The sequence below is a fragment of the Chaetura pelagica genome, unplaced genomic scaffold (genome assembly GCF_000747805.2).
Source record: "Chaetura pelagica isolate M959 unplaced genomic scaffold, ChaPel_1.0 scaffold414, whole genome shotgun sequence".
Classification (NCBI taxonomy): Eukaryota; Metazoa; Chordata; class Aves; order Apodiformes; family Apodidae; genus Chaetura; species Chaetura pelagica.
In genome coordinates, this window is record NW_009952976.1 from 39962 (window position 1) to 56280 (window position 16319).

Genomic DNA, 16319 nt, shown 5'->3' on the forward strand with positions numbered 1-16319 from the left:
GGTAAATCAGAAGTTGTTGTAAAAGGGATAGTAATTCTGGAAGCTTGGTACTGAGGTAGTGGGTTTGTACATCAAGTTTTTATACAGCTCTTCACTGAAATGACGTGAAATATGATAGAACCAGGGCCTTCCTTTTGGCGTGCATATGGTAGATCTCTTGTATATCTCTTTGATATACAGGCTTTATTTCTTTACATTGCTTTTTAATACAGTAACAAATTGTAAACAAAATGTTCTTTCAAGGATGAACAATTTAAAATGCTGGTATGCAGTGCTTTAGGGAAAAAAGCTTAATCAGAGAATAAAATCATATACTTCTATTAGCAAAAGACACATAGAAAATGCCTTTTTCATATGACTTCAAACTGAAATCCAGTAATGGTTGGGGATTTTTTCTGGGTTTTTGTTCTGATGCCCTAGAAGTCCTGCAGTGATGGCTGTCTTCTGGATTCTTTGCTTTAGTTAATGCAATCGTAATTCAATTTTAGTATCAAAATTATTTTTTTTCCTGACCTGCGTTTTGGAACAAGCAAGAAGATGGTCTTTGGGAAGTCCACAGCACAGAATTCTTATTTTTTTTTCATATGCCTAATTGGATGTCTCCTCATGAGAAGGAGGAAGTACTCCTTCAGCAGTACACTCTTTGCAGAAAGGCTAGGATTTGACTGGGGGTGAAGGTCTTCCTTGCCTTTTATATAAGCTAGCAACTGCAAGTCTCCTACCTCCAAGACAGTGAGAAACCATTTCTGAGGTAGCCAAGATAAGTTTGGGGAAGTTTTAGTGCTGAACATGCACATTCTTGCCAAACTTTTCAAAGTAATTGCTGCTTATTTTTTTTTCTATTCAGACTGCCCAATTTACTGTGATACCAAGCGATACAAAGCTTATTGAAGTAGTAACTTTCAAGAAGTTTCAGAAGAAAAGTCAGTGCAGAAATTAAAACTAGGGGATAGATTTCTGCTGCTCTGTATTGTATCTTTAGATACCTGGTAGTACAATGAAACGTAATTGGAGTGAATAGTATGAAGAAGTTGTATTGGATTTATCATAGCCTTGTGTTTGTTGTCTTATTTTAGGTGCAGGCAGGTGGAAGCTGGAATTACTTTAATGTTGATCTGATTTCTAATTAGAACTTTTCAGGTGCCTTGCAGCATTATTGCTCTATTCTCCAAAACTGTGGTTATCAGAAAAAGAAAATAAGATTAGTGATAGGCAGTATTTTTAATTTTTTAATTAATAAATTTGTGTTCAGGAAGCATCTGGGATCCTGTCATACAGATCCTGCTGTAAGGAGTATCATTCCTAATAATGTTGTTAATATTTTTATAAAAGTCTGAAGTGGCAATTTTAGAAATGCAGCTAAGAGATGAGGGTATTTGTTTTGTTCAACTGTATAATTCCAGCAAAATTCTGTTGTGGCTATTGCTCTTATGTATTTTAATAAATCACTTGAATCTGTTTCTACCCATGATAACAAGTTTTCAGTACGTAACAAATTGTCTGCCTTCATAGAGCTTACCTCTTGCAGCAAGTTACGTGGATCTGGCATGGGAGATAAACAGTAATCACACAGAGGATCAGTAATTTTATTCTGAAGTGACTGCATTGATTTAAAATCTTTTGCTGTAGCTGTCAAAAGAAAAAAAAAATATCTGAAATGCTCCCTTTGTATTATTGCTTGCTTACTTTAAGGATCTGTTGGACATCTGGTGTGGGTCTAGTGAGGGGCCACAGAGAGGTACTGGAGCATTTGACAAATGAGGAGAACCTGAGAGAGCTGGGACTGTTTAGTCTTGAGATGAGAAGACTTGGGGGATGATTTTATCCATGTTTGGATACCTGATGTGGGGACTGAGGAAGACTGAGCCAAACTTTTCACAGTGGTGTCTCGTGAAGAGGCAATAGGCATAAACTGAAATACAGGAAACTCCACTCAAACATAAGGAAAAAAACCCCATTATTTCTATTTTACTATGAAATGTGGTCAGACCTCTGAAAGATTGCCCATAAAGTGTTTCGCGTTCTTCATCCTTTAAGATACTCTAAAAACAGCTGGACACAACCCCAAGCAGCCTGCTGTAGTTAACCATACATTCAGGAAACAGGTGGGATTGACAGTTTCAGAGGTCTCTTCCATCTGCAATCATTCTGTGATTCTGTGTACCTGTGTTTACTGTTGCCCTAGTTGGTTTGAAGTATAATTGGAGCCCGTTAGTGAAAAGTAGATCATAATTTTGTAAGTAGTTAGATGTTCACTAGAGGAGTAGCTGCAGTAGCTGAAGATGCTTTCTTCCCTTTCCAGCTGTTTATCAGACTTCCTAGACTTTACTGCCTCTACAGCTATGCGGATGATATTACTACTTTTTTTTTGAGTCTAATTTTCCTTCCCAACAAGTTGATCATGTTGATTTAATTGCCTTTCATAGGCAGTCTGATCTGGGTAACTCTGTACTGAGATGGTAGGGGAATTAATCAGAAGGTACCGTTGCAGCAATTGACCTGCAAGGGAGCTGACTTTCACCAGAGTGCTGGAGCAGTATGGAAGTGTTAACCTTGTAGGTAAGCCCAGTGATTTCTTAATATTTAACTACATTCCAAGGGACTCAGAGTTTGAGTGGGCAAAGAAGAAGAGACATACACACTTCTGAGAGATTTGAATGGAAGCAGTACCTCTTTCCTAGCACCAGTTTTGTGTGAAATTTCTTTTGCTAAAGCACAGCTTCATAATGGATTGCAAGGAGCCAGCATTCATGGCTGACTTCTGGGACTTCATTTCTAAAATAAAACAGTATATCAACTGAGTTTGTCTCAGGGATAAAAGTTGGCATTGCAAGAGTACCTTCTAGTATTAAAAAAAAGAAAAAACACAACAAAACTTCTAAAGTCTTGCAAACCTTTCATTTTCTTTATTGAACAGTTCTTTTGGGCAGATTCACTGCACTAAAGCAGCATTTTAAGATTTATTTATTTTTTTAATTGAACTGTAGATGATCACTGGGAACTGCTATCTGCTATTATCTGTCAGCTTTGTGAGGAGGAATTATCCCGTTAGAGTGTATGTAAGGTCTTTAGAAATCTTAGACTCATCTTTTACAATGGAATATAATTTATTTCAATAGAAGCTAATGATGAAGAAGAGAAAGCTACCCATTCAGAATCCTTAGTATGAGTGAATTATGGAACAGGTATACTCACCTCAGCTTCTGTGAAGGACTTGCACTTTATGCACAGTGCTTGTTTGACAAAACTGTCATGGTTGTGCAGTAGTGAGGTCTGCCACTCTTAAAACCTACACTTCAAACTAAGTGAGTCTGCCTGGACCTCTGCAGCTGGCAATGAATGGCTGTCTTGAACCATGCCTCTGCTTGGCCAACAGACTCCTCTAATTGAACTGTAGATGATCACTGAGAACTGCTATCTGCTATTATCTGTCAGCTTTGTGAGGAGGAATTATCCCGTTAGAGTGTATGTAAGGTCTTTAGAAATCTTAGACTCATCTTTTACAATGGAATATAATTTATTTCAATAGAAGCTAATGATGAAGAAGAGAAAGCTACCCATTCAGAATCCTTAGTATGAGTGAATTATGGAACAGGTATACTCACCTCAGCTTCTGTGAAGGACTTGCACTTTATGCACAGTGCTTGTTTGACAAAACTGTCATGGTTGTGCAGTAGTGAGGTCTGCCACTCTTAAAACCTACACTTCAAACTAAGTGAGTCTGCCTGGACCTCTGCAGCTGGCAATGAATGGCTGTCTTGAACCATGCCTCTGCTTGGCCAACAGACTCCTCAATAAATTGTTGCTTCTCAGTTTTTTAATGTTCTCTCTCCTCTGAGCTCTCTGGTATGTGATATAACTGTTTTTGTTACATTTGGCCACATTATTTTATGTCACTTATATGTTTCGTAAGAAACCCCTTTCCCTCCTTCCAAAAGGAAAAAGTTTGGACAAAGATCAGTATCATTATGTTTAATTGCAGGTGAACTTTTTGTTGGAGGCATTCTCTTGTATTTTCATCCATTATGAAGAGGTTGGCCTAAATTGCCATGTTTAAGGAGTAAATATTATCTCCTCCCAAAATACTTCTATTTTACATGGCAGTAGCTTCTTGCTGCCTTACCAGTTATTATAGGGCTTTTACTTTTTCACTGCTAGAGCAAAGGTTAACAGGCAACTTTGATTCAGAAACATCTTTCCAAAACAGTCAAGCTTCTGTTGATGAGCAGAAAGCAGCTTCTCTTTTTATGTTTTTGGAGGTAGGAAAAAAAATTCTACTCAAGTCCTTAAATTGAGGTTGTGCTCCTAGTTCTAACAGTATTAGTTAGCAACACTGCTTGTGCTAGTAAATTATCTCCCGTTGCCTCCAACAGAAACGTCGGCACCTTGATCTATTAGTGAAAGGGATAGCGTAATGAAAAACTATTCCTTTTTATAAGAAAAATGTACATGTTTTACTATTCATGACTAAAGGGTAGAACTCTGACAGTAGCTATTCAGACAAAAGGTGAGCCAAGTTCATACTTGTGTTTGTTAGCAAGTAAGCTAGTGATTAGTAATAATAAGCGAGCTATTACTGCTCTGTGAAGTAACTCAGTTGGCTGTTCCCCACCTGCTGTTTTGTAGTAATGGGAGAGAAAAGTCTTTAGCTGTCTTGGCAATTTGTACATCTGGAAGTGGTTCATACTGTAAGAAAGATAACAAAGCAAGATAATTTCCGTAATTCACAAAATGTCATTGGTTAGTCCTGCTGGATAGCCTTTTCCCTGGCTTGATAGTTTAATATATAGATTCCAAGGCAAGCGTTTTTAATGAGACTCTCTAAAATTACAGTAATGCCAGGAAGAGATTGCAACCAGTGAGGATAATAAAATTGTTGTTTTAAATTTGGTCATATTCTCTAACATTATATTTTACGTTGGAGGAGAAATATTGTATGTCTTCCTCGATTTTTGTGATGCAGCAATTAAAATAAAGTGGTAGCTAGAATTATCTAAGCTGAATAAGGGAATCATAGACTAATAAAATAATTTAAGTTGGAAGGAACCTCTGAAAGTCATCATGTCCAATCCCATGCTCAAAGAAGGGCCAGATTTGAAGGTTAGATCTAGTTTCTAAGTTGTGTCTGGCTTCTCAGAATTATTATAGAGTCTTTCTGGGCAATCTGTTGCAATGTTTGATCACCCTCACGGTAAGAAAGTTTCCTAATATCCAGAAAGAAGTTTCTTTATTGCAATTTATGTCCATAGCCTTTCATCTTCCAGTATGCCTGTCTGAAGGTCTGGCTCAGCCTTCATTAAAACTTACTTCTACATTTGCTCACATAGCAGAATTATATCCCCCCCCCTCAGCTTAGTTTTGTCATTTTAAAACTCAGTTAAACGAGCTCTCTAAGCCTTTCCTTGTACTTCAAATGAAGGAGCCAGTTATTAGGCGTCATCCTTTGTTTTCAGCTGCCTGCCAATACGGGATGCACATTAATTGGCACTGTTACAGTGGCATAAAACAACCAATCTTACTCTTTTATAGTGTTGCTGACAACTGTAAAAACGCTACAGTGGTATATCCTGAAGATGTCTTCTTTGGTTACTGAGAATGCCCAACACTGTTATGAAGTATTACAGTATTCTTTTGAAGGGTTTATTCAATGTTAAAATCCCATGAAGGACCCTAGCCTTAGCTTCTGTTCCTGTAGCACTGTTCTTTAAGAAATTCAAACAGTTAAATGCTTGCATAAGTGGAGTTTTGTTTGATGTTTTAGTTTACTGACAGTACCAACCTAAGCAGTAAGCTTTTTTCAAGAGTCATGCTGAGATTTTCAAAGTAGCCTGCACATCCTAATTCAGATTATCAACTCATGTTTAGGGCCTCTAAATTTAGGTACCTCTCCAAGTGCTCTTGAAACTCATGGCAAGTTATTGTCTTTCCTTGAAAATATCAACAATTACATTCTAAAGCAAAGGCGTAGCTGATTTTTTCATTGCTCAACGTTCTGTGTGTGTGAAGTAGCCCATTAGAGAAATGTCCCCAGTCACTGAAGTTCTTCTTCCCGACATCCTACCAAGCCACAGCAGAGACATATGTTCTGTCTGTAGCAGCCATACTAGGCACTTTTGTCACAGGGTGTTGTAGTTCTGTTCAAGTGTGTCAGACTGCACTTCAGTCCCAGTGATAATTCAGGAAAGCTCTGGGACTGGCATCTGAATAGGAGAGTTTTAACTTTGAACATTTTTTCTTTTTCTTTTACATCTATGGAGATTTGAAAGAGTACTTGAGGGCACAAGACCATTAGACCAAATCTTCAGATGAAAATTGGTCCAACTAAGTTTTAAGGAATATTTTTATCACCTTCATATTGTAGAAGTCTCTTTACTCCCTACAGTGGAATGAGTGGCAGGACAAGTTCATGTTAGAAGGCAGCTCCACCTGTGTATATAAGACGGACGTGAGGCATAGAGAAGAGAATTGCCCTTTGTTGTGCAATCAAGTGGGTAGAAATGGTTGAGACAGCAGTGAATTCTGTATCTGTAGAGGCAGCTGTGTTTTAGCCATAAGACTGGTAAGTCAATTGTGTTGCAAAAGCTGGCTTGCACCCTTTACAGTACAGTACTTAGGAGCAGTGTAACAAAGTAAGCAGAAATGATACTTAAAACTTTAGCACTTTAAAATGCCAGAAGTTCCATTAATTGTCTTCCATATTTTGCCCATTTAATATTATTAAATATGTTGAATTTTTTTTTACTGAAAATTGGACATATTACCCAAAGGAAAACTCCAGTCGGAGTATTCTAAAAAAAAACAACAAACAAACATCATTAATAGATACAGGCTTTCCATGTACCTCAGCTAACCTACACCACTAGTGCACTGTTACTTAGCAAGTATTTTCTCAGTATGTGGAAAAACAGAAGCTATGGGAGATCACACAGAAAAAAAGTAAACTTTGGAAGTTAAGTTCCCACTTGCTGTTCGACCGTGTTTAATCTACAGTGCTGCTGAATATTGAGAAGAGAAAAGATTAGTGGACAGTATACATTTTCAGTGTGAATAGTTTGGCTATTCTTTTCTCCAGGATTGTATAGAGCTTTCTTTTAGATGTCTTGTGATAAGAACAGGCTAGTTTGTTTGGGTTGTTCTCCACAGGCCCTGCTTTCCTTTCCCCAAAGATGTTTGTCCTGAGTAGGAAGCACACAAAGCCTGCTTCTAAATTTGCAGCCTGATCAAGAGACTTCTTTACATTTGTTGTCTTTCCAAAACAAGAGAGAAGTTATCTTTTCCATTATAGCTTGCTTGATTTATAAATACGATACTGCAAAATACCCAGAGTAAACATTACTTAGTAGTAGTAGTAGTGTCACATATTATCCTTAATATAATTGGTTTCACTAGTCATTACAGTAAGAAGTAATTCTGATTTCTAGTGAAAAGCAAGGTGTTCTGATTTACTACTCACTTTAGTGAGTAGTAAATGAGCTCATTGTACTTTGAAGAGGAGACCATTTGCATACTGGCCAAATTCTAAAATCCCAAATTCAGATACCATCACCCACCCTTTTCCATCTGCCCTCTAGTCCCTTTCCAGGAAGCAAGCTATCTACTGGACACTGTATTGACATCTCAAGCTCATTGTCCAAGAAGTCTTTTTTAGGTCTAGTTGAGTAGCAGCTGTTCCCCCTCCCTCTCCCAAGTTGCCTCTTTCACAGAAGAGCTGCCTGAGGTAAATGCCCTCTGTATCATTTATATTAGTGGTTGGATACTGCTCTCTTCTCAACATTTCATTCTCAACTTTTAATTGCTATTTAGATAGCAATTGTTGGATGACATTGGAGATAACAAACCTAAACAGCAAGCAAAATAATTTAAGAGCTATTAAACATTTTGAGTCCTGCCTAAATGAGTGTTTCGTCTGTATTCTTAATATATTCTTAATTTTTATTTAGACAAGTATCTGTACTATCTACATCAAGTTAGTGTCACACATCTTGATTTGTGAAGGATTTGCTTTTTGGACTGACTGGCATCATAAACATATGTGAGTTACGGTCCAAAATCTTACTTTTTTTCCTTTTGCATCTAAGTTAAGTTGCTCAGTCCTTTTTTCCCTGCTTCATTCTCTCCAAATAATAAATATTCATCAAGTCTTTTGAGGTTTTTTTTGTGTGTACACCCAGATGAATGGTTAAATCTTCATTTCAAGAAGATGAAGAGGGGAAGAGAAGTAAAGCCTAATGGTTGTGCATTATATTAGAGTTTGTGCTCTCTTGTTTCCTGAGTCCAGAAAATAGAAATTTTGGTAACTATCCATTTTGGCTTACAGATACCAGAGGCTAAAGGATGAAAAAGGTAAACAGCCTTAAAAGTCTAAGAACTTGGTTTTAAGTTGCAGGTCCTGTCTAGACCCTTCAGGGAGTGACTATTACTTGTTAAACAAGGAGAGGGAAGAAAAATAAGCAAGCTCTTTATTCTATGCAGAAGATATGACTGACTTTGTATGACTAAAAATACTGTGCTCTGTGGTCAACATGGTATGAATTAAAAACTTGTTTACAGAGATATTTTGGAGCTTTTAAATTGCATTGCTCCTCTGGCATGCTGTGATCTGGAGAGTTGTGGTATGGTTTCTTTTACTCCTACCTAGATAGTTGGGTTTTGCTGAACTCTTTGCCCTTTGTCGAAGTTGATCATATTTGGGGGTCATACTGGTTTTAGGTTAGTGCATGCATTTGAATATTTGTGACAGCTACAGCCTGTAGAATTTTCTGCATGGATAGCTAACTGTTCCTTTCCTGACATTTCAAACTGAAGGGCTGTGCATGAAGGCAAATTACTTGGGGAAGATGTTCACTTCAGTTCGAAAGATCAGTTTACAAATTATTATTTTTTTGCAGCAATTAACAGTGCTTTTATTAGAAAAATGATTCAAATTAGGGAAGTTCTCTTACTGTAATCCAGTGAATATGCATTCCTTTTGTATTCTGCTTTTACTTTGAGGTTTTGTTTTTTTATTTAACTTAGCATGTTATGGTTCCTTTAATGAGAACAAAGGAAAATGGTTTGGTGCCAGCTCCAACCAAGATGCCAGAAATTCCTTTGCTTAGAGATTTCTGGGCCAGTGATTGAATTCTCCATACTAAAAACTAAAGGCAAGTTAGAACCATTTGTAGAGAGGTACTGATCTATCTCACCATAAATAAATAATAATTTAAAACAACCCCTAAAAAATTAAAAATCTAAATGCAGTCTAGCTTCTTTTTAGGTGGGGGTGTGCGGTGGGGGGAAGATGGGTCAAGAACAGGACCAACTGTTTCAGTCCGAAGATGTTCCACATCTTTTGTGACACCTCCCTTAAGTATTTGTAAGGAATCTGCTTTGTATGAGCAGACTAAATCAAAGTGAGCAGAGTATGCTGATTTTCAGTAGAAAATGGCTACGTATGAAGAAGTCCTGCTGTGGTAAAGTGTTTATTGACATGAAAGTTCTTCATTAGATATTCCAACTTGGTCAGATGAAAATGCTTGATGCTATTTGTTTTAAAATGTTGAAAGCTTCAAGGCTTAAACAAGGGAAAGGAAGGGTTTAACCAATGAGGTTATGACTTCTTTTGAAATGCACAGCAACAGCTGTTGTTGATAGAAGGTCAGTTGAATCAATCGTCTAACTGGTATGGTAATTCACATGCTGTAAATAACAATTAGAAAGCAACCACTTGCTGTATGTATATGGGTATCCTATACCATTTCCCTAAACATCTATTTATTTGAAAGAAGTATGGTCTTCTCACTGGCATAGGTAGAATTGCATAAATCAAAAATGTTTCATGTTTCATTGATGTTTTGGCAGTATATAGAATTTTAGAAACTGGAGAGACCTGTTCGGATAGGATTATAGTGTCCAAAATCAAGAAAATTCTGGTATTATAGTAAGGAGCAGGTTAACCAAATTCTAAAATTACTAATTTGCACGAGTGGTCTTGCATGTTATGTTGCTGGAAAGAACTCATTTAATTTGCAAGGATATGAGTATAAAAACTCATTCAGCATTTAGAGGGGGACTTGATTGAATGGGAGAAGATACTTGCAGTGTATTCTTTTATTTTCTAGAGTATTTAAGTCTCATGCAGTTGCTTTCCATGTCTGTATCTTTCTGAGTGAGTTTGCAGTCTCTTGTCCAGTTTTGGTCAATTGAGGTAAAGGAGTAAGGAATTATAATCTAGCAGTAAGTACCAGTATGTTAAACTTCAGTAACTACCTGGAGGAGAGACCAAAATTAGCTGCAGTATGTGCCAGTTTTTGACCAGGTACTGAAAGAGGTGAAAAAAAAAAAAAAGTTAAGGGAAGAGATCTTTGTAGGGCTCCATATATTGGCAGAGCATTGTCAGTTCAGGAGAACTGTCTGGGCAGGAAGAAGGGATTAGTGCAGTAAAGTAGAGGTTCGGTCATGTGTGACAGAAATTCATAGGAAATAAGCTTTCTGTTCCCTTGTTAGTGAAACAACGTTGTTAAAAGGCAGCTAGAAAGCTTCATCTTTCTCTACTTTGAAAAAGGGCATTTGAGGAGATTGAAGAAGTGAAAGCTAGTGATGGATTGTTTGTAGCCTGAACAGCCAGGGAAAGTATTGTGGCATATAAAGGAAAAACTAGGTGTTTGCCAAGTTGGGTCAATGAAGTTTTTCTTCTGGCTTGTTATCTTTCTGTGAGCACTTCATTAATGCATAGGGCCAGAACTTTGGCTTGGCCTTGAAATCATGTATAGTTCTTAAACTTTATGTGCTGTGAGGTGTTCAGGTCTTGTATTCTTTCTTTTGTCCCTGGCAAAATACGAATAAGACCTGAGCTTTAGCATGGCTCCAAAGCACTGTTGCAATGTAAGTTTAGAATAATAACAACGTGTGCTCCATTCCTGAAATGTGTTGATAGTTGCCTTTGTATAAGGGATGCAAAAGCTGTTGTAACCTTTTTAGAAACCAAGCAAGTTTTTCCTTTGTCAGACACTTTTCATCATGGTACTTTTCTCTGAAGAAACTTTTGGTTACTATAGCTAAAAACCCCTGCCAGCTCTGTTTCACATTTCTGCAGCATAAAATGTCTCACTAAATGTGAAGGGGGGTAGAACCCCAAAACAAACCCCTAGTTTTCCTTAGGAGTCAGTACATTGTCCTTGGAAGAATGCTTGAACATTTTAATGTTTTGAATTTTCAATTTCTGTGCAGACTTTAAAAGAAATAGTATGTTGATACAGTAAGATTTAGCTATTGTCTTCACTTTTCAGAAATGTTGGGCATTCAGCATCCTTGTCTGTTCAGAGAAAATAATTTTAAAGTGATCTGAACTATCCCATGTCCAGGACTGAGATGCCTTTGTTGCATTCCTAATTGTTACCGAGTCTAGAAAGCAAGATGATTTGAACTGGTTTTAACCTCAGTGATTTTTAATTGTTCTCTTCAAATAAATAATATTGCACTTGCTTGAGCATGCAAGGAATAGTTTAGGCTCTTAATTCTATTCCTTAATTTAAGGGGAGGGAAGTCTAGGGATATCTAACAAATAAGATGCAGTAGATGCGGGGTTCGCTTTGGAAGAAAAAATAATAAAAAAAAAAAATCTGCCTTTTTGCTTCTGGGACTTCAGGAAGCAAATTTTTCACCAAGAGGAGGAACAACAGTTGGTGAGAAGGCATTCATGCTATGAGAAACTTAGTAATATTTGAAGTTTCTGATGAGGAATTGTCAGGAGCAGCTGAATTGACATTTTCTCTTTCACTGTATCAGCTATGAAGAACTTCCTAGGAAAAAAAAAAAAAAGTTCTTAAATTTACTTCTCCACATGTGTACAGGCAATGTAGAAAGCCCAGTGGGTGGAATCTAGTGTTGTAGGATGTGAAGGCACAGACTTCAAAATAAGCAAGATACGACATCAAACTGTAGGACTTAAGAGTCCAAACAAAACTCCAGCTCATGAGACAGGGACTGAATTAATTAAAATCCTTTTAAACTTGAGTAAAGTTCTACAGATCAGGCAGACCAGGCCTCCTTTTTGAGATGACAACTGGAGTCAATTCCACAGTTCTTCTAGCGGACACTGGAGCATGCCTGTGTACGAAGCCTAGTTTATTGATTCTTATCAAAAGGTCATCAGGACGGACGAGCTGTTACTAGAACCACAATGCAGTTTAAGGTGAATTAAAAAACCCACTCCTGACTCAGTTGAGATAGAAGCTGAGAGAATCTATGACTGTAAGCAACTCTCTTAATGTGTGTGTGTGTGCATGCATGTATATGTCTGCTCTTACTGGATACTGTCCTCACAGGAGCACTGTGAAGCTTCATTAAAGTTTTTAAAGTACTTTATGGTCCTCAGATGGAAGGTGCTTAGAAATGAAGTGTTTGTAATCAGGTAAGTTAGTAGCACATTACAAGGATATAAACTATTAACACTAGCTATTAACAGCGCTTTTAGCATCTGAAAGCTTAATGGTTAGGTTTTAAAGTGCAATTGCCCTTTAAAAAAACGGTATGCAGATTTTGTGTATGCTGTGTATTTTTGTGCTCTACTCCAGTGTTTCCTGAACTACTGTGCTGCTGTTTCTGCCACAGTTTTGGTTGTGGAAAAGCTGAATTTAAAAACCAACCAAAACATTTTGTGAGCCATCTTAACTAATATGCCAACAGGAATATATTAAGAATGAGGTATGTTTCAGTTGTTAGCTTAGTTGAAAACATTCCATTAAGGCATTTTTTCATTTATTTTTGTATTAAATATGGATTTTGAGGGTGCATCCAAATAACATTTTAAAGGAGACAAAACCTGGGAAATGTACATCTTCTTACATGGAGCTCATTATTCTTAATGATAGACAAATTAGGCCCATGCATTTTATTAAACAAAATGTTAAATAACCTCAGATGTTTTATCCATACTAGTTATTTAAGAATTGTCCGTACTAGCCTCTCTAAATATTTTTGGTTCACTGATTATTTGCTTGCCCCAAAATAAGTTTGTGATTTAAAAAGCTTTGTCGATACAACATTGACAAGGTGAAATTTTATAGCAGTGGTTTCCACTTGATGCGTAGCAACTGAAGTGGATGCTGGTCACTTGAAGTCATCACAGTATTACCAACTCCTTGAAGTAAAAGCTCCCATGGTCTCAGAATAGAGAGCTGGCAAGCCCTACTGAAGTTAAGAGGATTCATAAGTCTGAGTAAAACAACTTAGCTTTTGAGAAAGAGTAAAATTATCTGTAGCTTAGTGCATAGGAATACTCAATATGAAGATGTATAGAATATGCAGCTGCAATACTTACTGTAATTTTTCAGAAGGGGAATAGCTGTTTCATAAATATGCAAATGTATTTGCTTTTGTGAAACTTTGTATAAATTACATGCCTAGCAGTTGGTTTGGGTTTTGTTTTTAGATATTGAGATCAATTGTGGTGTTCTCTTTGGGTCTTGCTGCAAGTAAGAACCGGTTTCCTGGTATTTCACCACATTTCTTAAATTGCCATGTTTGGATTAGCCCTGCCACAAAGCACTGCAATCTGTTAGATCCTGGATGCTAAATCTCTGCTCTGGTTTAGACAGAGCAGCTTGAATAGCTAGCATCTAAGTGCTTTTATTTCATTAAGTACCAGTAAAAGTAACACTCATCAGCTATTTCCAGTTTCATAAGCCTGCAGAACTAGAGGTAGCAAGGTTAGGATGCAGGCTGTATTCCTGTTGGAAGAATCCCCTCATTGGGGGAATGCCAGAGAGAGTTTAGAGTTTCAGTACCTTACTGCGTGGGTAGTAGGAGCAAAACGTGAAAACGTGACCTATATTTGCCATTTTTAGCCTCCTGGTGTTTTTTTGAAACATAGTTTTTAGCTAGTGACTTATGTAGTATGATAATATGCACTAAAGATTTTTATTCTCACTTTTAATAGCTTCTGGCCCCCCATATTCATTCCTGTAGAGTGACCCCCCCTATGACTTTTCAAACTAATTTCATTCTGTGGTACTTTTCATCACTACTGTTGTCTTTTTTACTTTCAACATAGTTATAGTGCAAAACTGTACAGAATTTAAAACTTGTGTTTTTCAAGTGTTCAGCCCCTAGGTTGCTCCCATGAGCTTCCCAAGCTGCTGTTGGGACACATGCTGTCTGATAGTTAAATGACACAGTCGGTTCAAGGATTTGTTATCTGTTTTGGGCTGACTGAGGTCTCCTCACAGCAGAATCCTACCTGCATTACCATTTCTGAGCTGCTTTACTGCTTCTGCGCATTTAAGGTATTGTTTGAAAACATCCTGTGGATTTTTTGGTGTTGCAACATGCTGGGCTTCTCTCTTTCAACTGTTGGAGCATTTATCTATGGAAACTGTGTGAAGACACTGTCAAGTGGCTGCCTAATGACTGAGTTGCAGCCTAAGACTTAGAACAGTCAAGGTAGTAGGAGGGACCAAGTTTGCTTTGCTGTCTGGTGTCCGAACGAGGACCACAGATTTGTGTGTGCATGCCTTGTAGACAGTCTGGTTACAGTCTGGATTCACTGTGAACTGAAGATTAATCTCCCATTGCTCTTGAGACAGTATGAGGTGTACTTGGTTGCAGGTCAAGCGTTGAGGTCAGTGGCTTGATGTCCAAGTGAAGATGAGTGACAAAGTGGGTGTTCCTCATGGGTTGATATTGGGACTGGCACTGTTCAACATATTTGACGATGACATGGACAATGGGATTGAGTGCACTCTCACCAAGTTTGCCAGCAACAGCAGAGGAAGGGCCACAAAGAGGATCAGAGGGCTGTAGCTCCTCTCCTGTGAAGACAGGCTGAGAGAGTTGGGAGTTGTTCAGCCTGGATAAGGGAAGGCTCAGGGGAGACCTTGTATTGGCTTTCCAGTACCTGAAGGGGCTACAGGAACGCTGGGGTTGAACTTTTTACAAGAGCTTGTAGCAAGAGGACAAGGGGTAATGGCTTTAAACTGGAAGGTGGTAGGCGTAGATTAGGTATTAGGAAGAAATTCTTCACTGTGAGGGTGGTGAGACACAGAAACAGGTTGCTCAGAGAAGCTCTGGATGCCCACTCCCTGGAAGTGTTCAAGGCCAGACTGGATGAGGCTTTGAGCAGCCTGGTCTGGTGGAAGGTGTTCCTGCTCATGGCAGAGAGGTTGGAACTGGATAATCTTTAAGGTCTTTTCCAACCCAAACCGTTCTATGTTTCTGTTTCCTCTCAAGGTAACTGCTAGGGCCATGTGCCCCCCAGTGCACTGCAGAGGAGTGCCTGTGGCTAGTGGGTCTTCCACACTGAATCTTTCACAGTTTATCGGTTCTGCGGCCTTCACATAGATTTTAGCTAGAGAGGAAAGCTCCAGCAGAGTTGTTCTTCATGATCTCATGTCTCACCTGTTTTACCCTTTCTGTGTGTTGCCTTTGCGTGATAAACGGCAGTTGAATCAAGCGAATGGAGAGCGCGTTGGACCGTCCTTGCTTGGCGTGAAGAAGTTGTCCTCGTCAAAGCCGCCCCCGCCCCGGTGCGGGCAGGGCGCTGGCCCTTTAAGGCGGGCAGGGGGTGGGTCCCGCCCGCTGATTGACAGCCCGGCTGGCGTCACGTGACCCGCCCCTATTTGAAGGTCACCAAAAGCTGCTTCCTCTAGAGAGAGCAAGAGGGAGAGGAGGGAGTGCGAGCCAGGGAGGGAGTTCCAGCCAAAATGGCCGACAGAGTCTCTGCTGGTTTCTGAACGTTTCAAATAATAATCATAATAATAAAAAGAACCAAGCAAAAAGCAAACACAACATCATTTTTGGATCTTTTTTCATTTCCATTTCTACCTTTTATGCCTCAACTCGCTGGATTTAAGCACTGCTGCACTTTATGAGGTTAGTGGTACGTTTATATTTTATTATTATGTTTTTAGCTCTCAGTAGATGTTTAAGGGCCTGAGCTGACCGTTTTCACCCGTGGTTTTGCAGAGGTGTTTTTTTCTAGCACAGATACTTGCGTCTGATGGTGTCTGATTTTACGTGTAAAGCACTTTCTCTGGATTTTTAGATCTCCGTGGAAGTGTATTGTGGATCTTGAAGAGATTCGTAATTTTAAACACTTAGGCAAATTACAGAAGATCGTTCGTGTTTTGCAAGCTGGTGAAGTACAAGATAGCACGGAAAATCTTGTTTTATTTAAATAGAGGCGTCTTAAATAGTGATTTCTTCCCCACGGCACCCAAAGCTCTTAAATCTGCTGCAAAAATTTGCATATATAAAACCGGGTTTGCATTCTTTCTGCTGCTGGGTCCGACCAGGCACAGATGGGGAAGTGTTCTCACCGGGCCACCCTTTCCATGGAGAAA

At 38.6% G+C, this 16319-nt stretch overlaps 1 protein-coding gene across 2 annotated transcripts in view; it reads left to right on the plus strand.

Moving 5' to 3' along the window:
- TNRC6B (trinucleotide repeat containing 6B) overlaps positions 1–16319 on the plus strand; it is a 116650-nt gene that overhangs the window by 24602 nt on the left and 75729 nt on the right. The window lies entirely within an intron of this gene.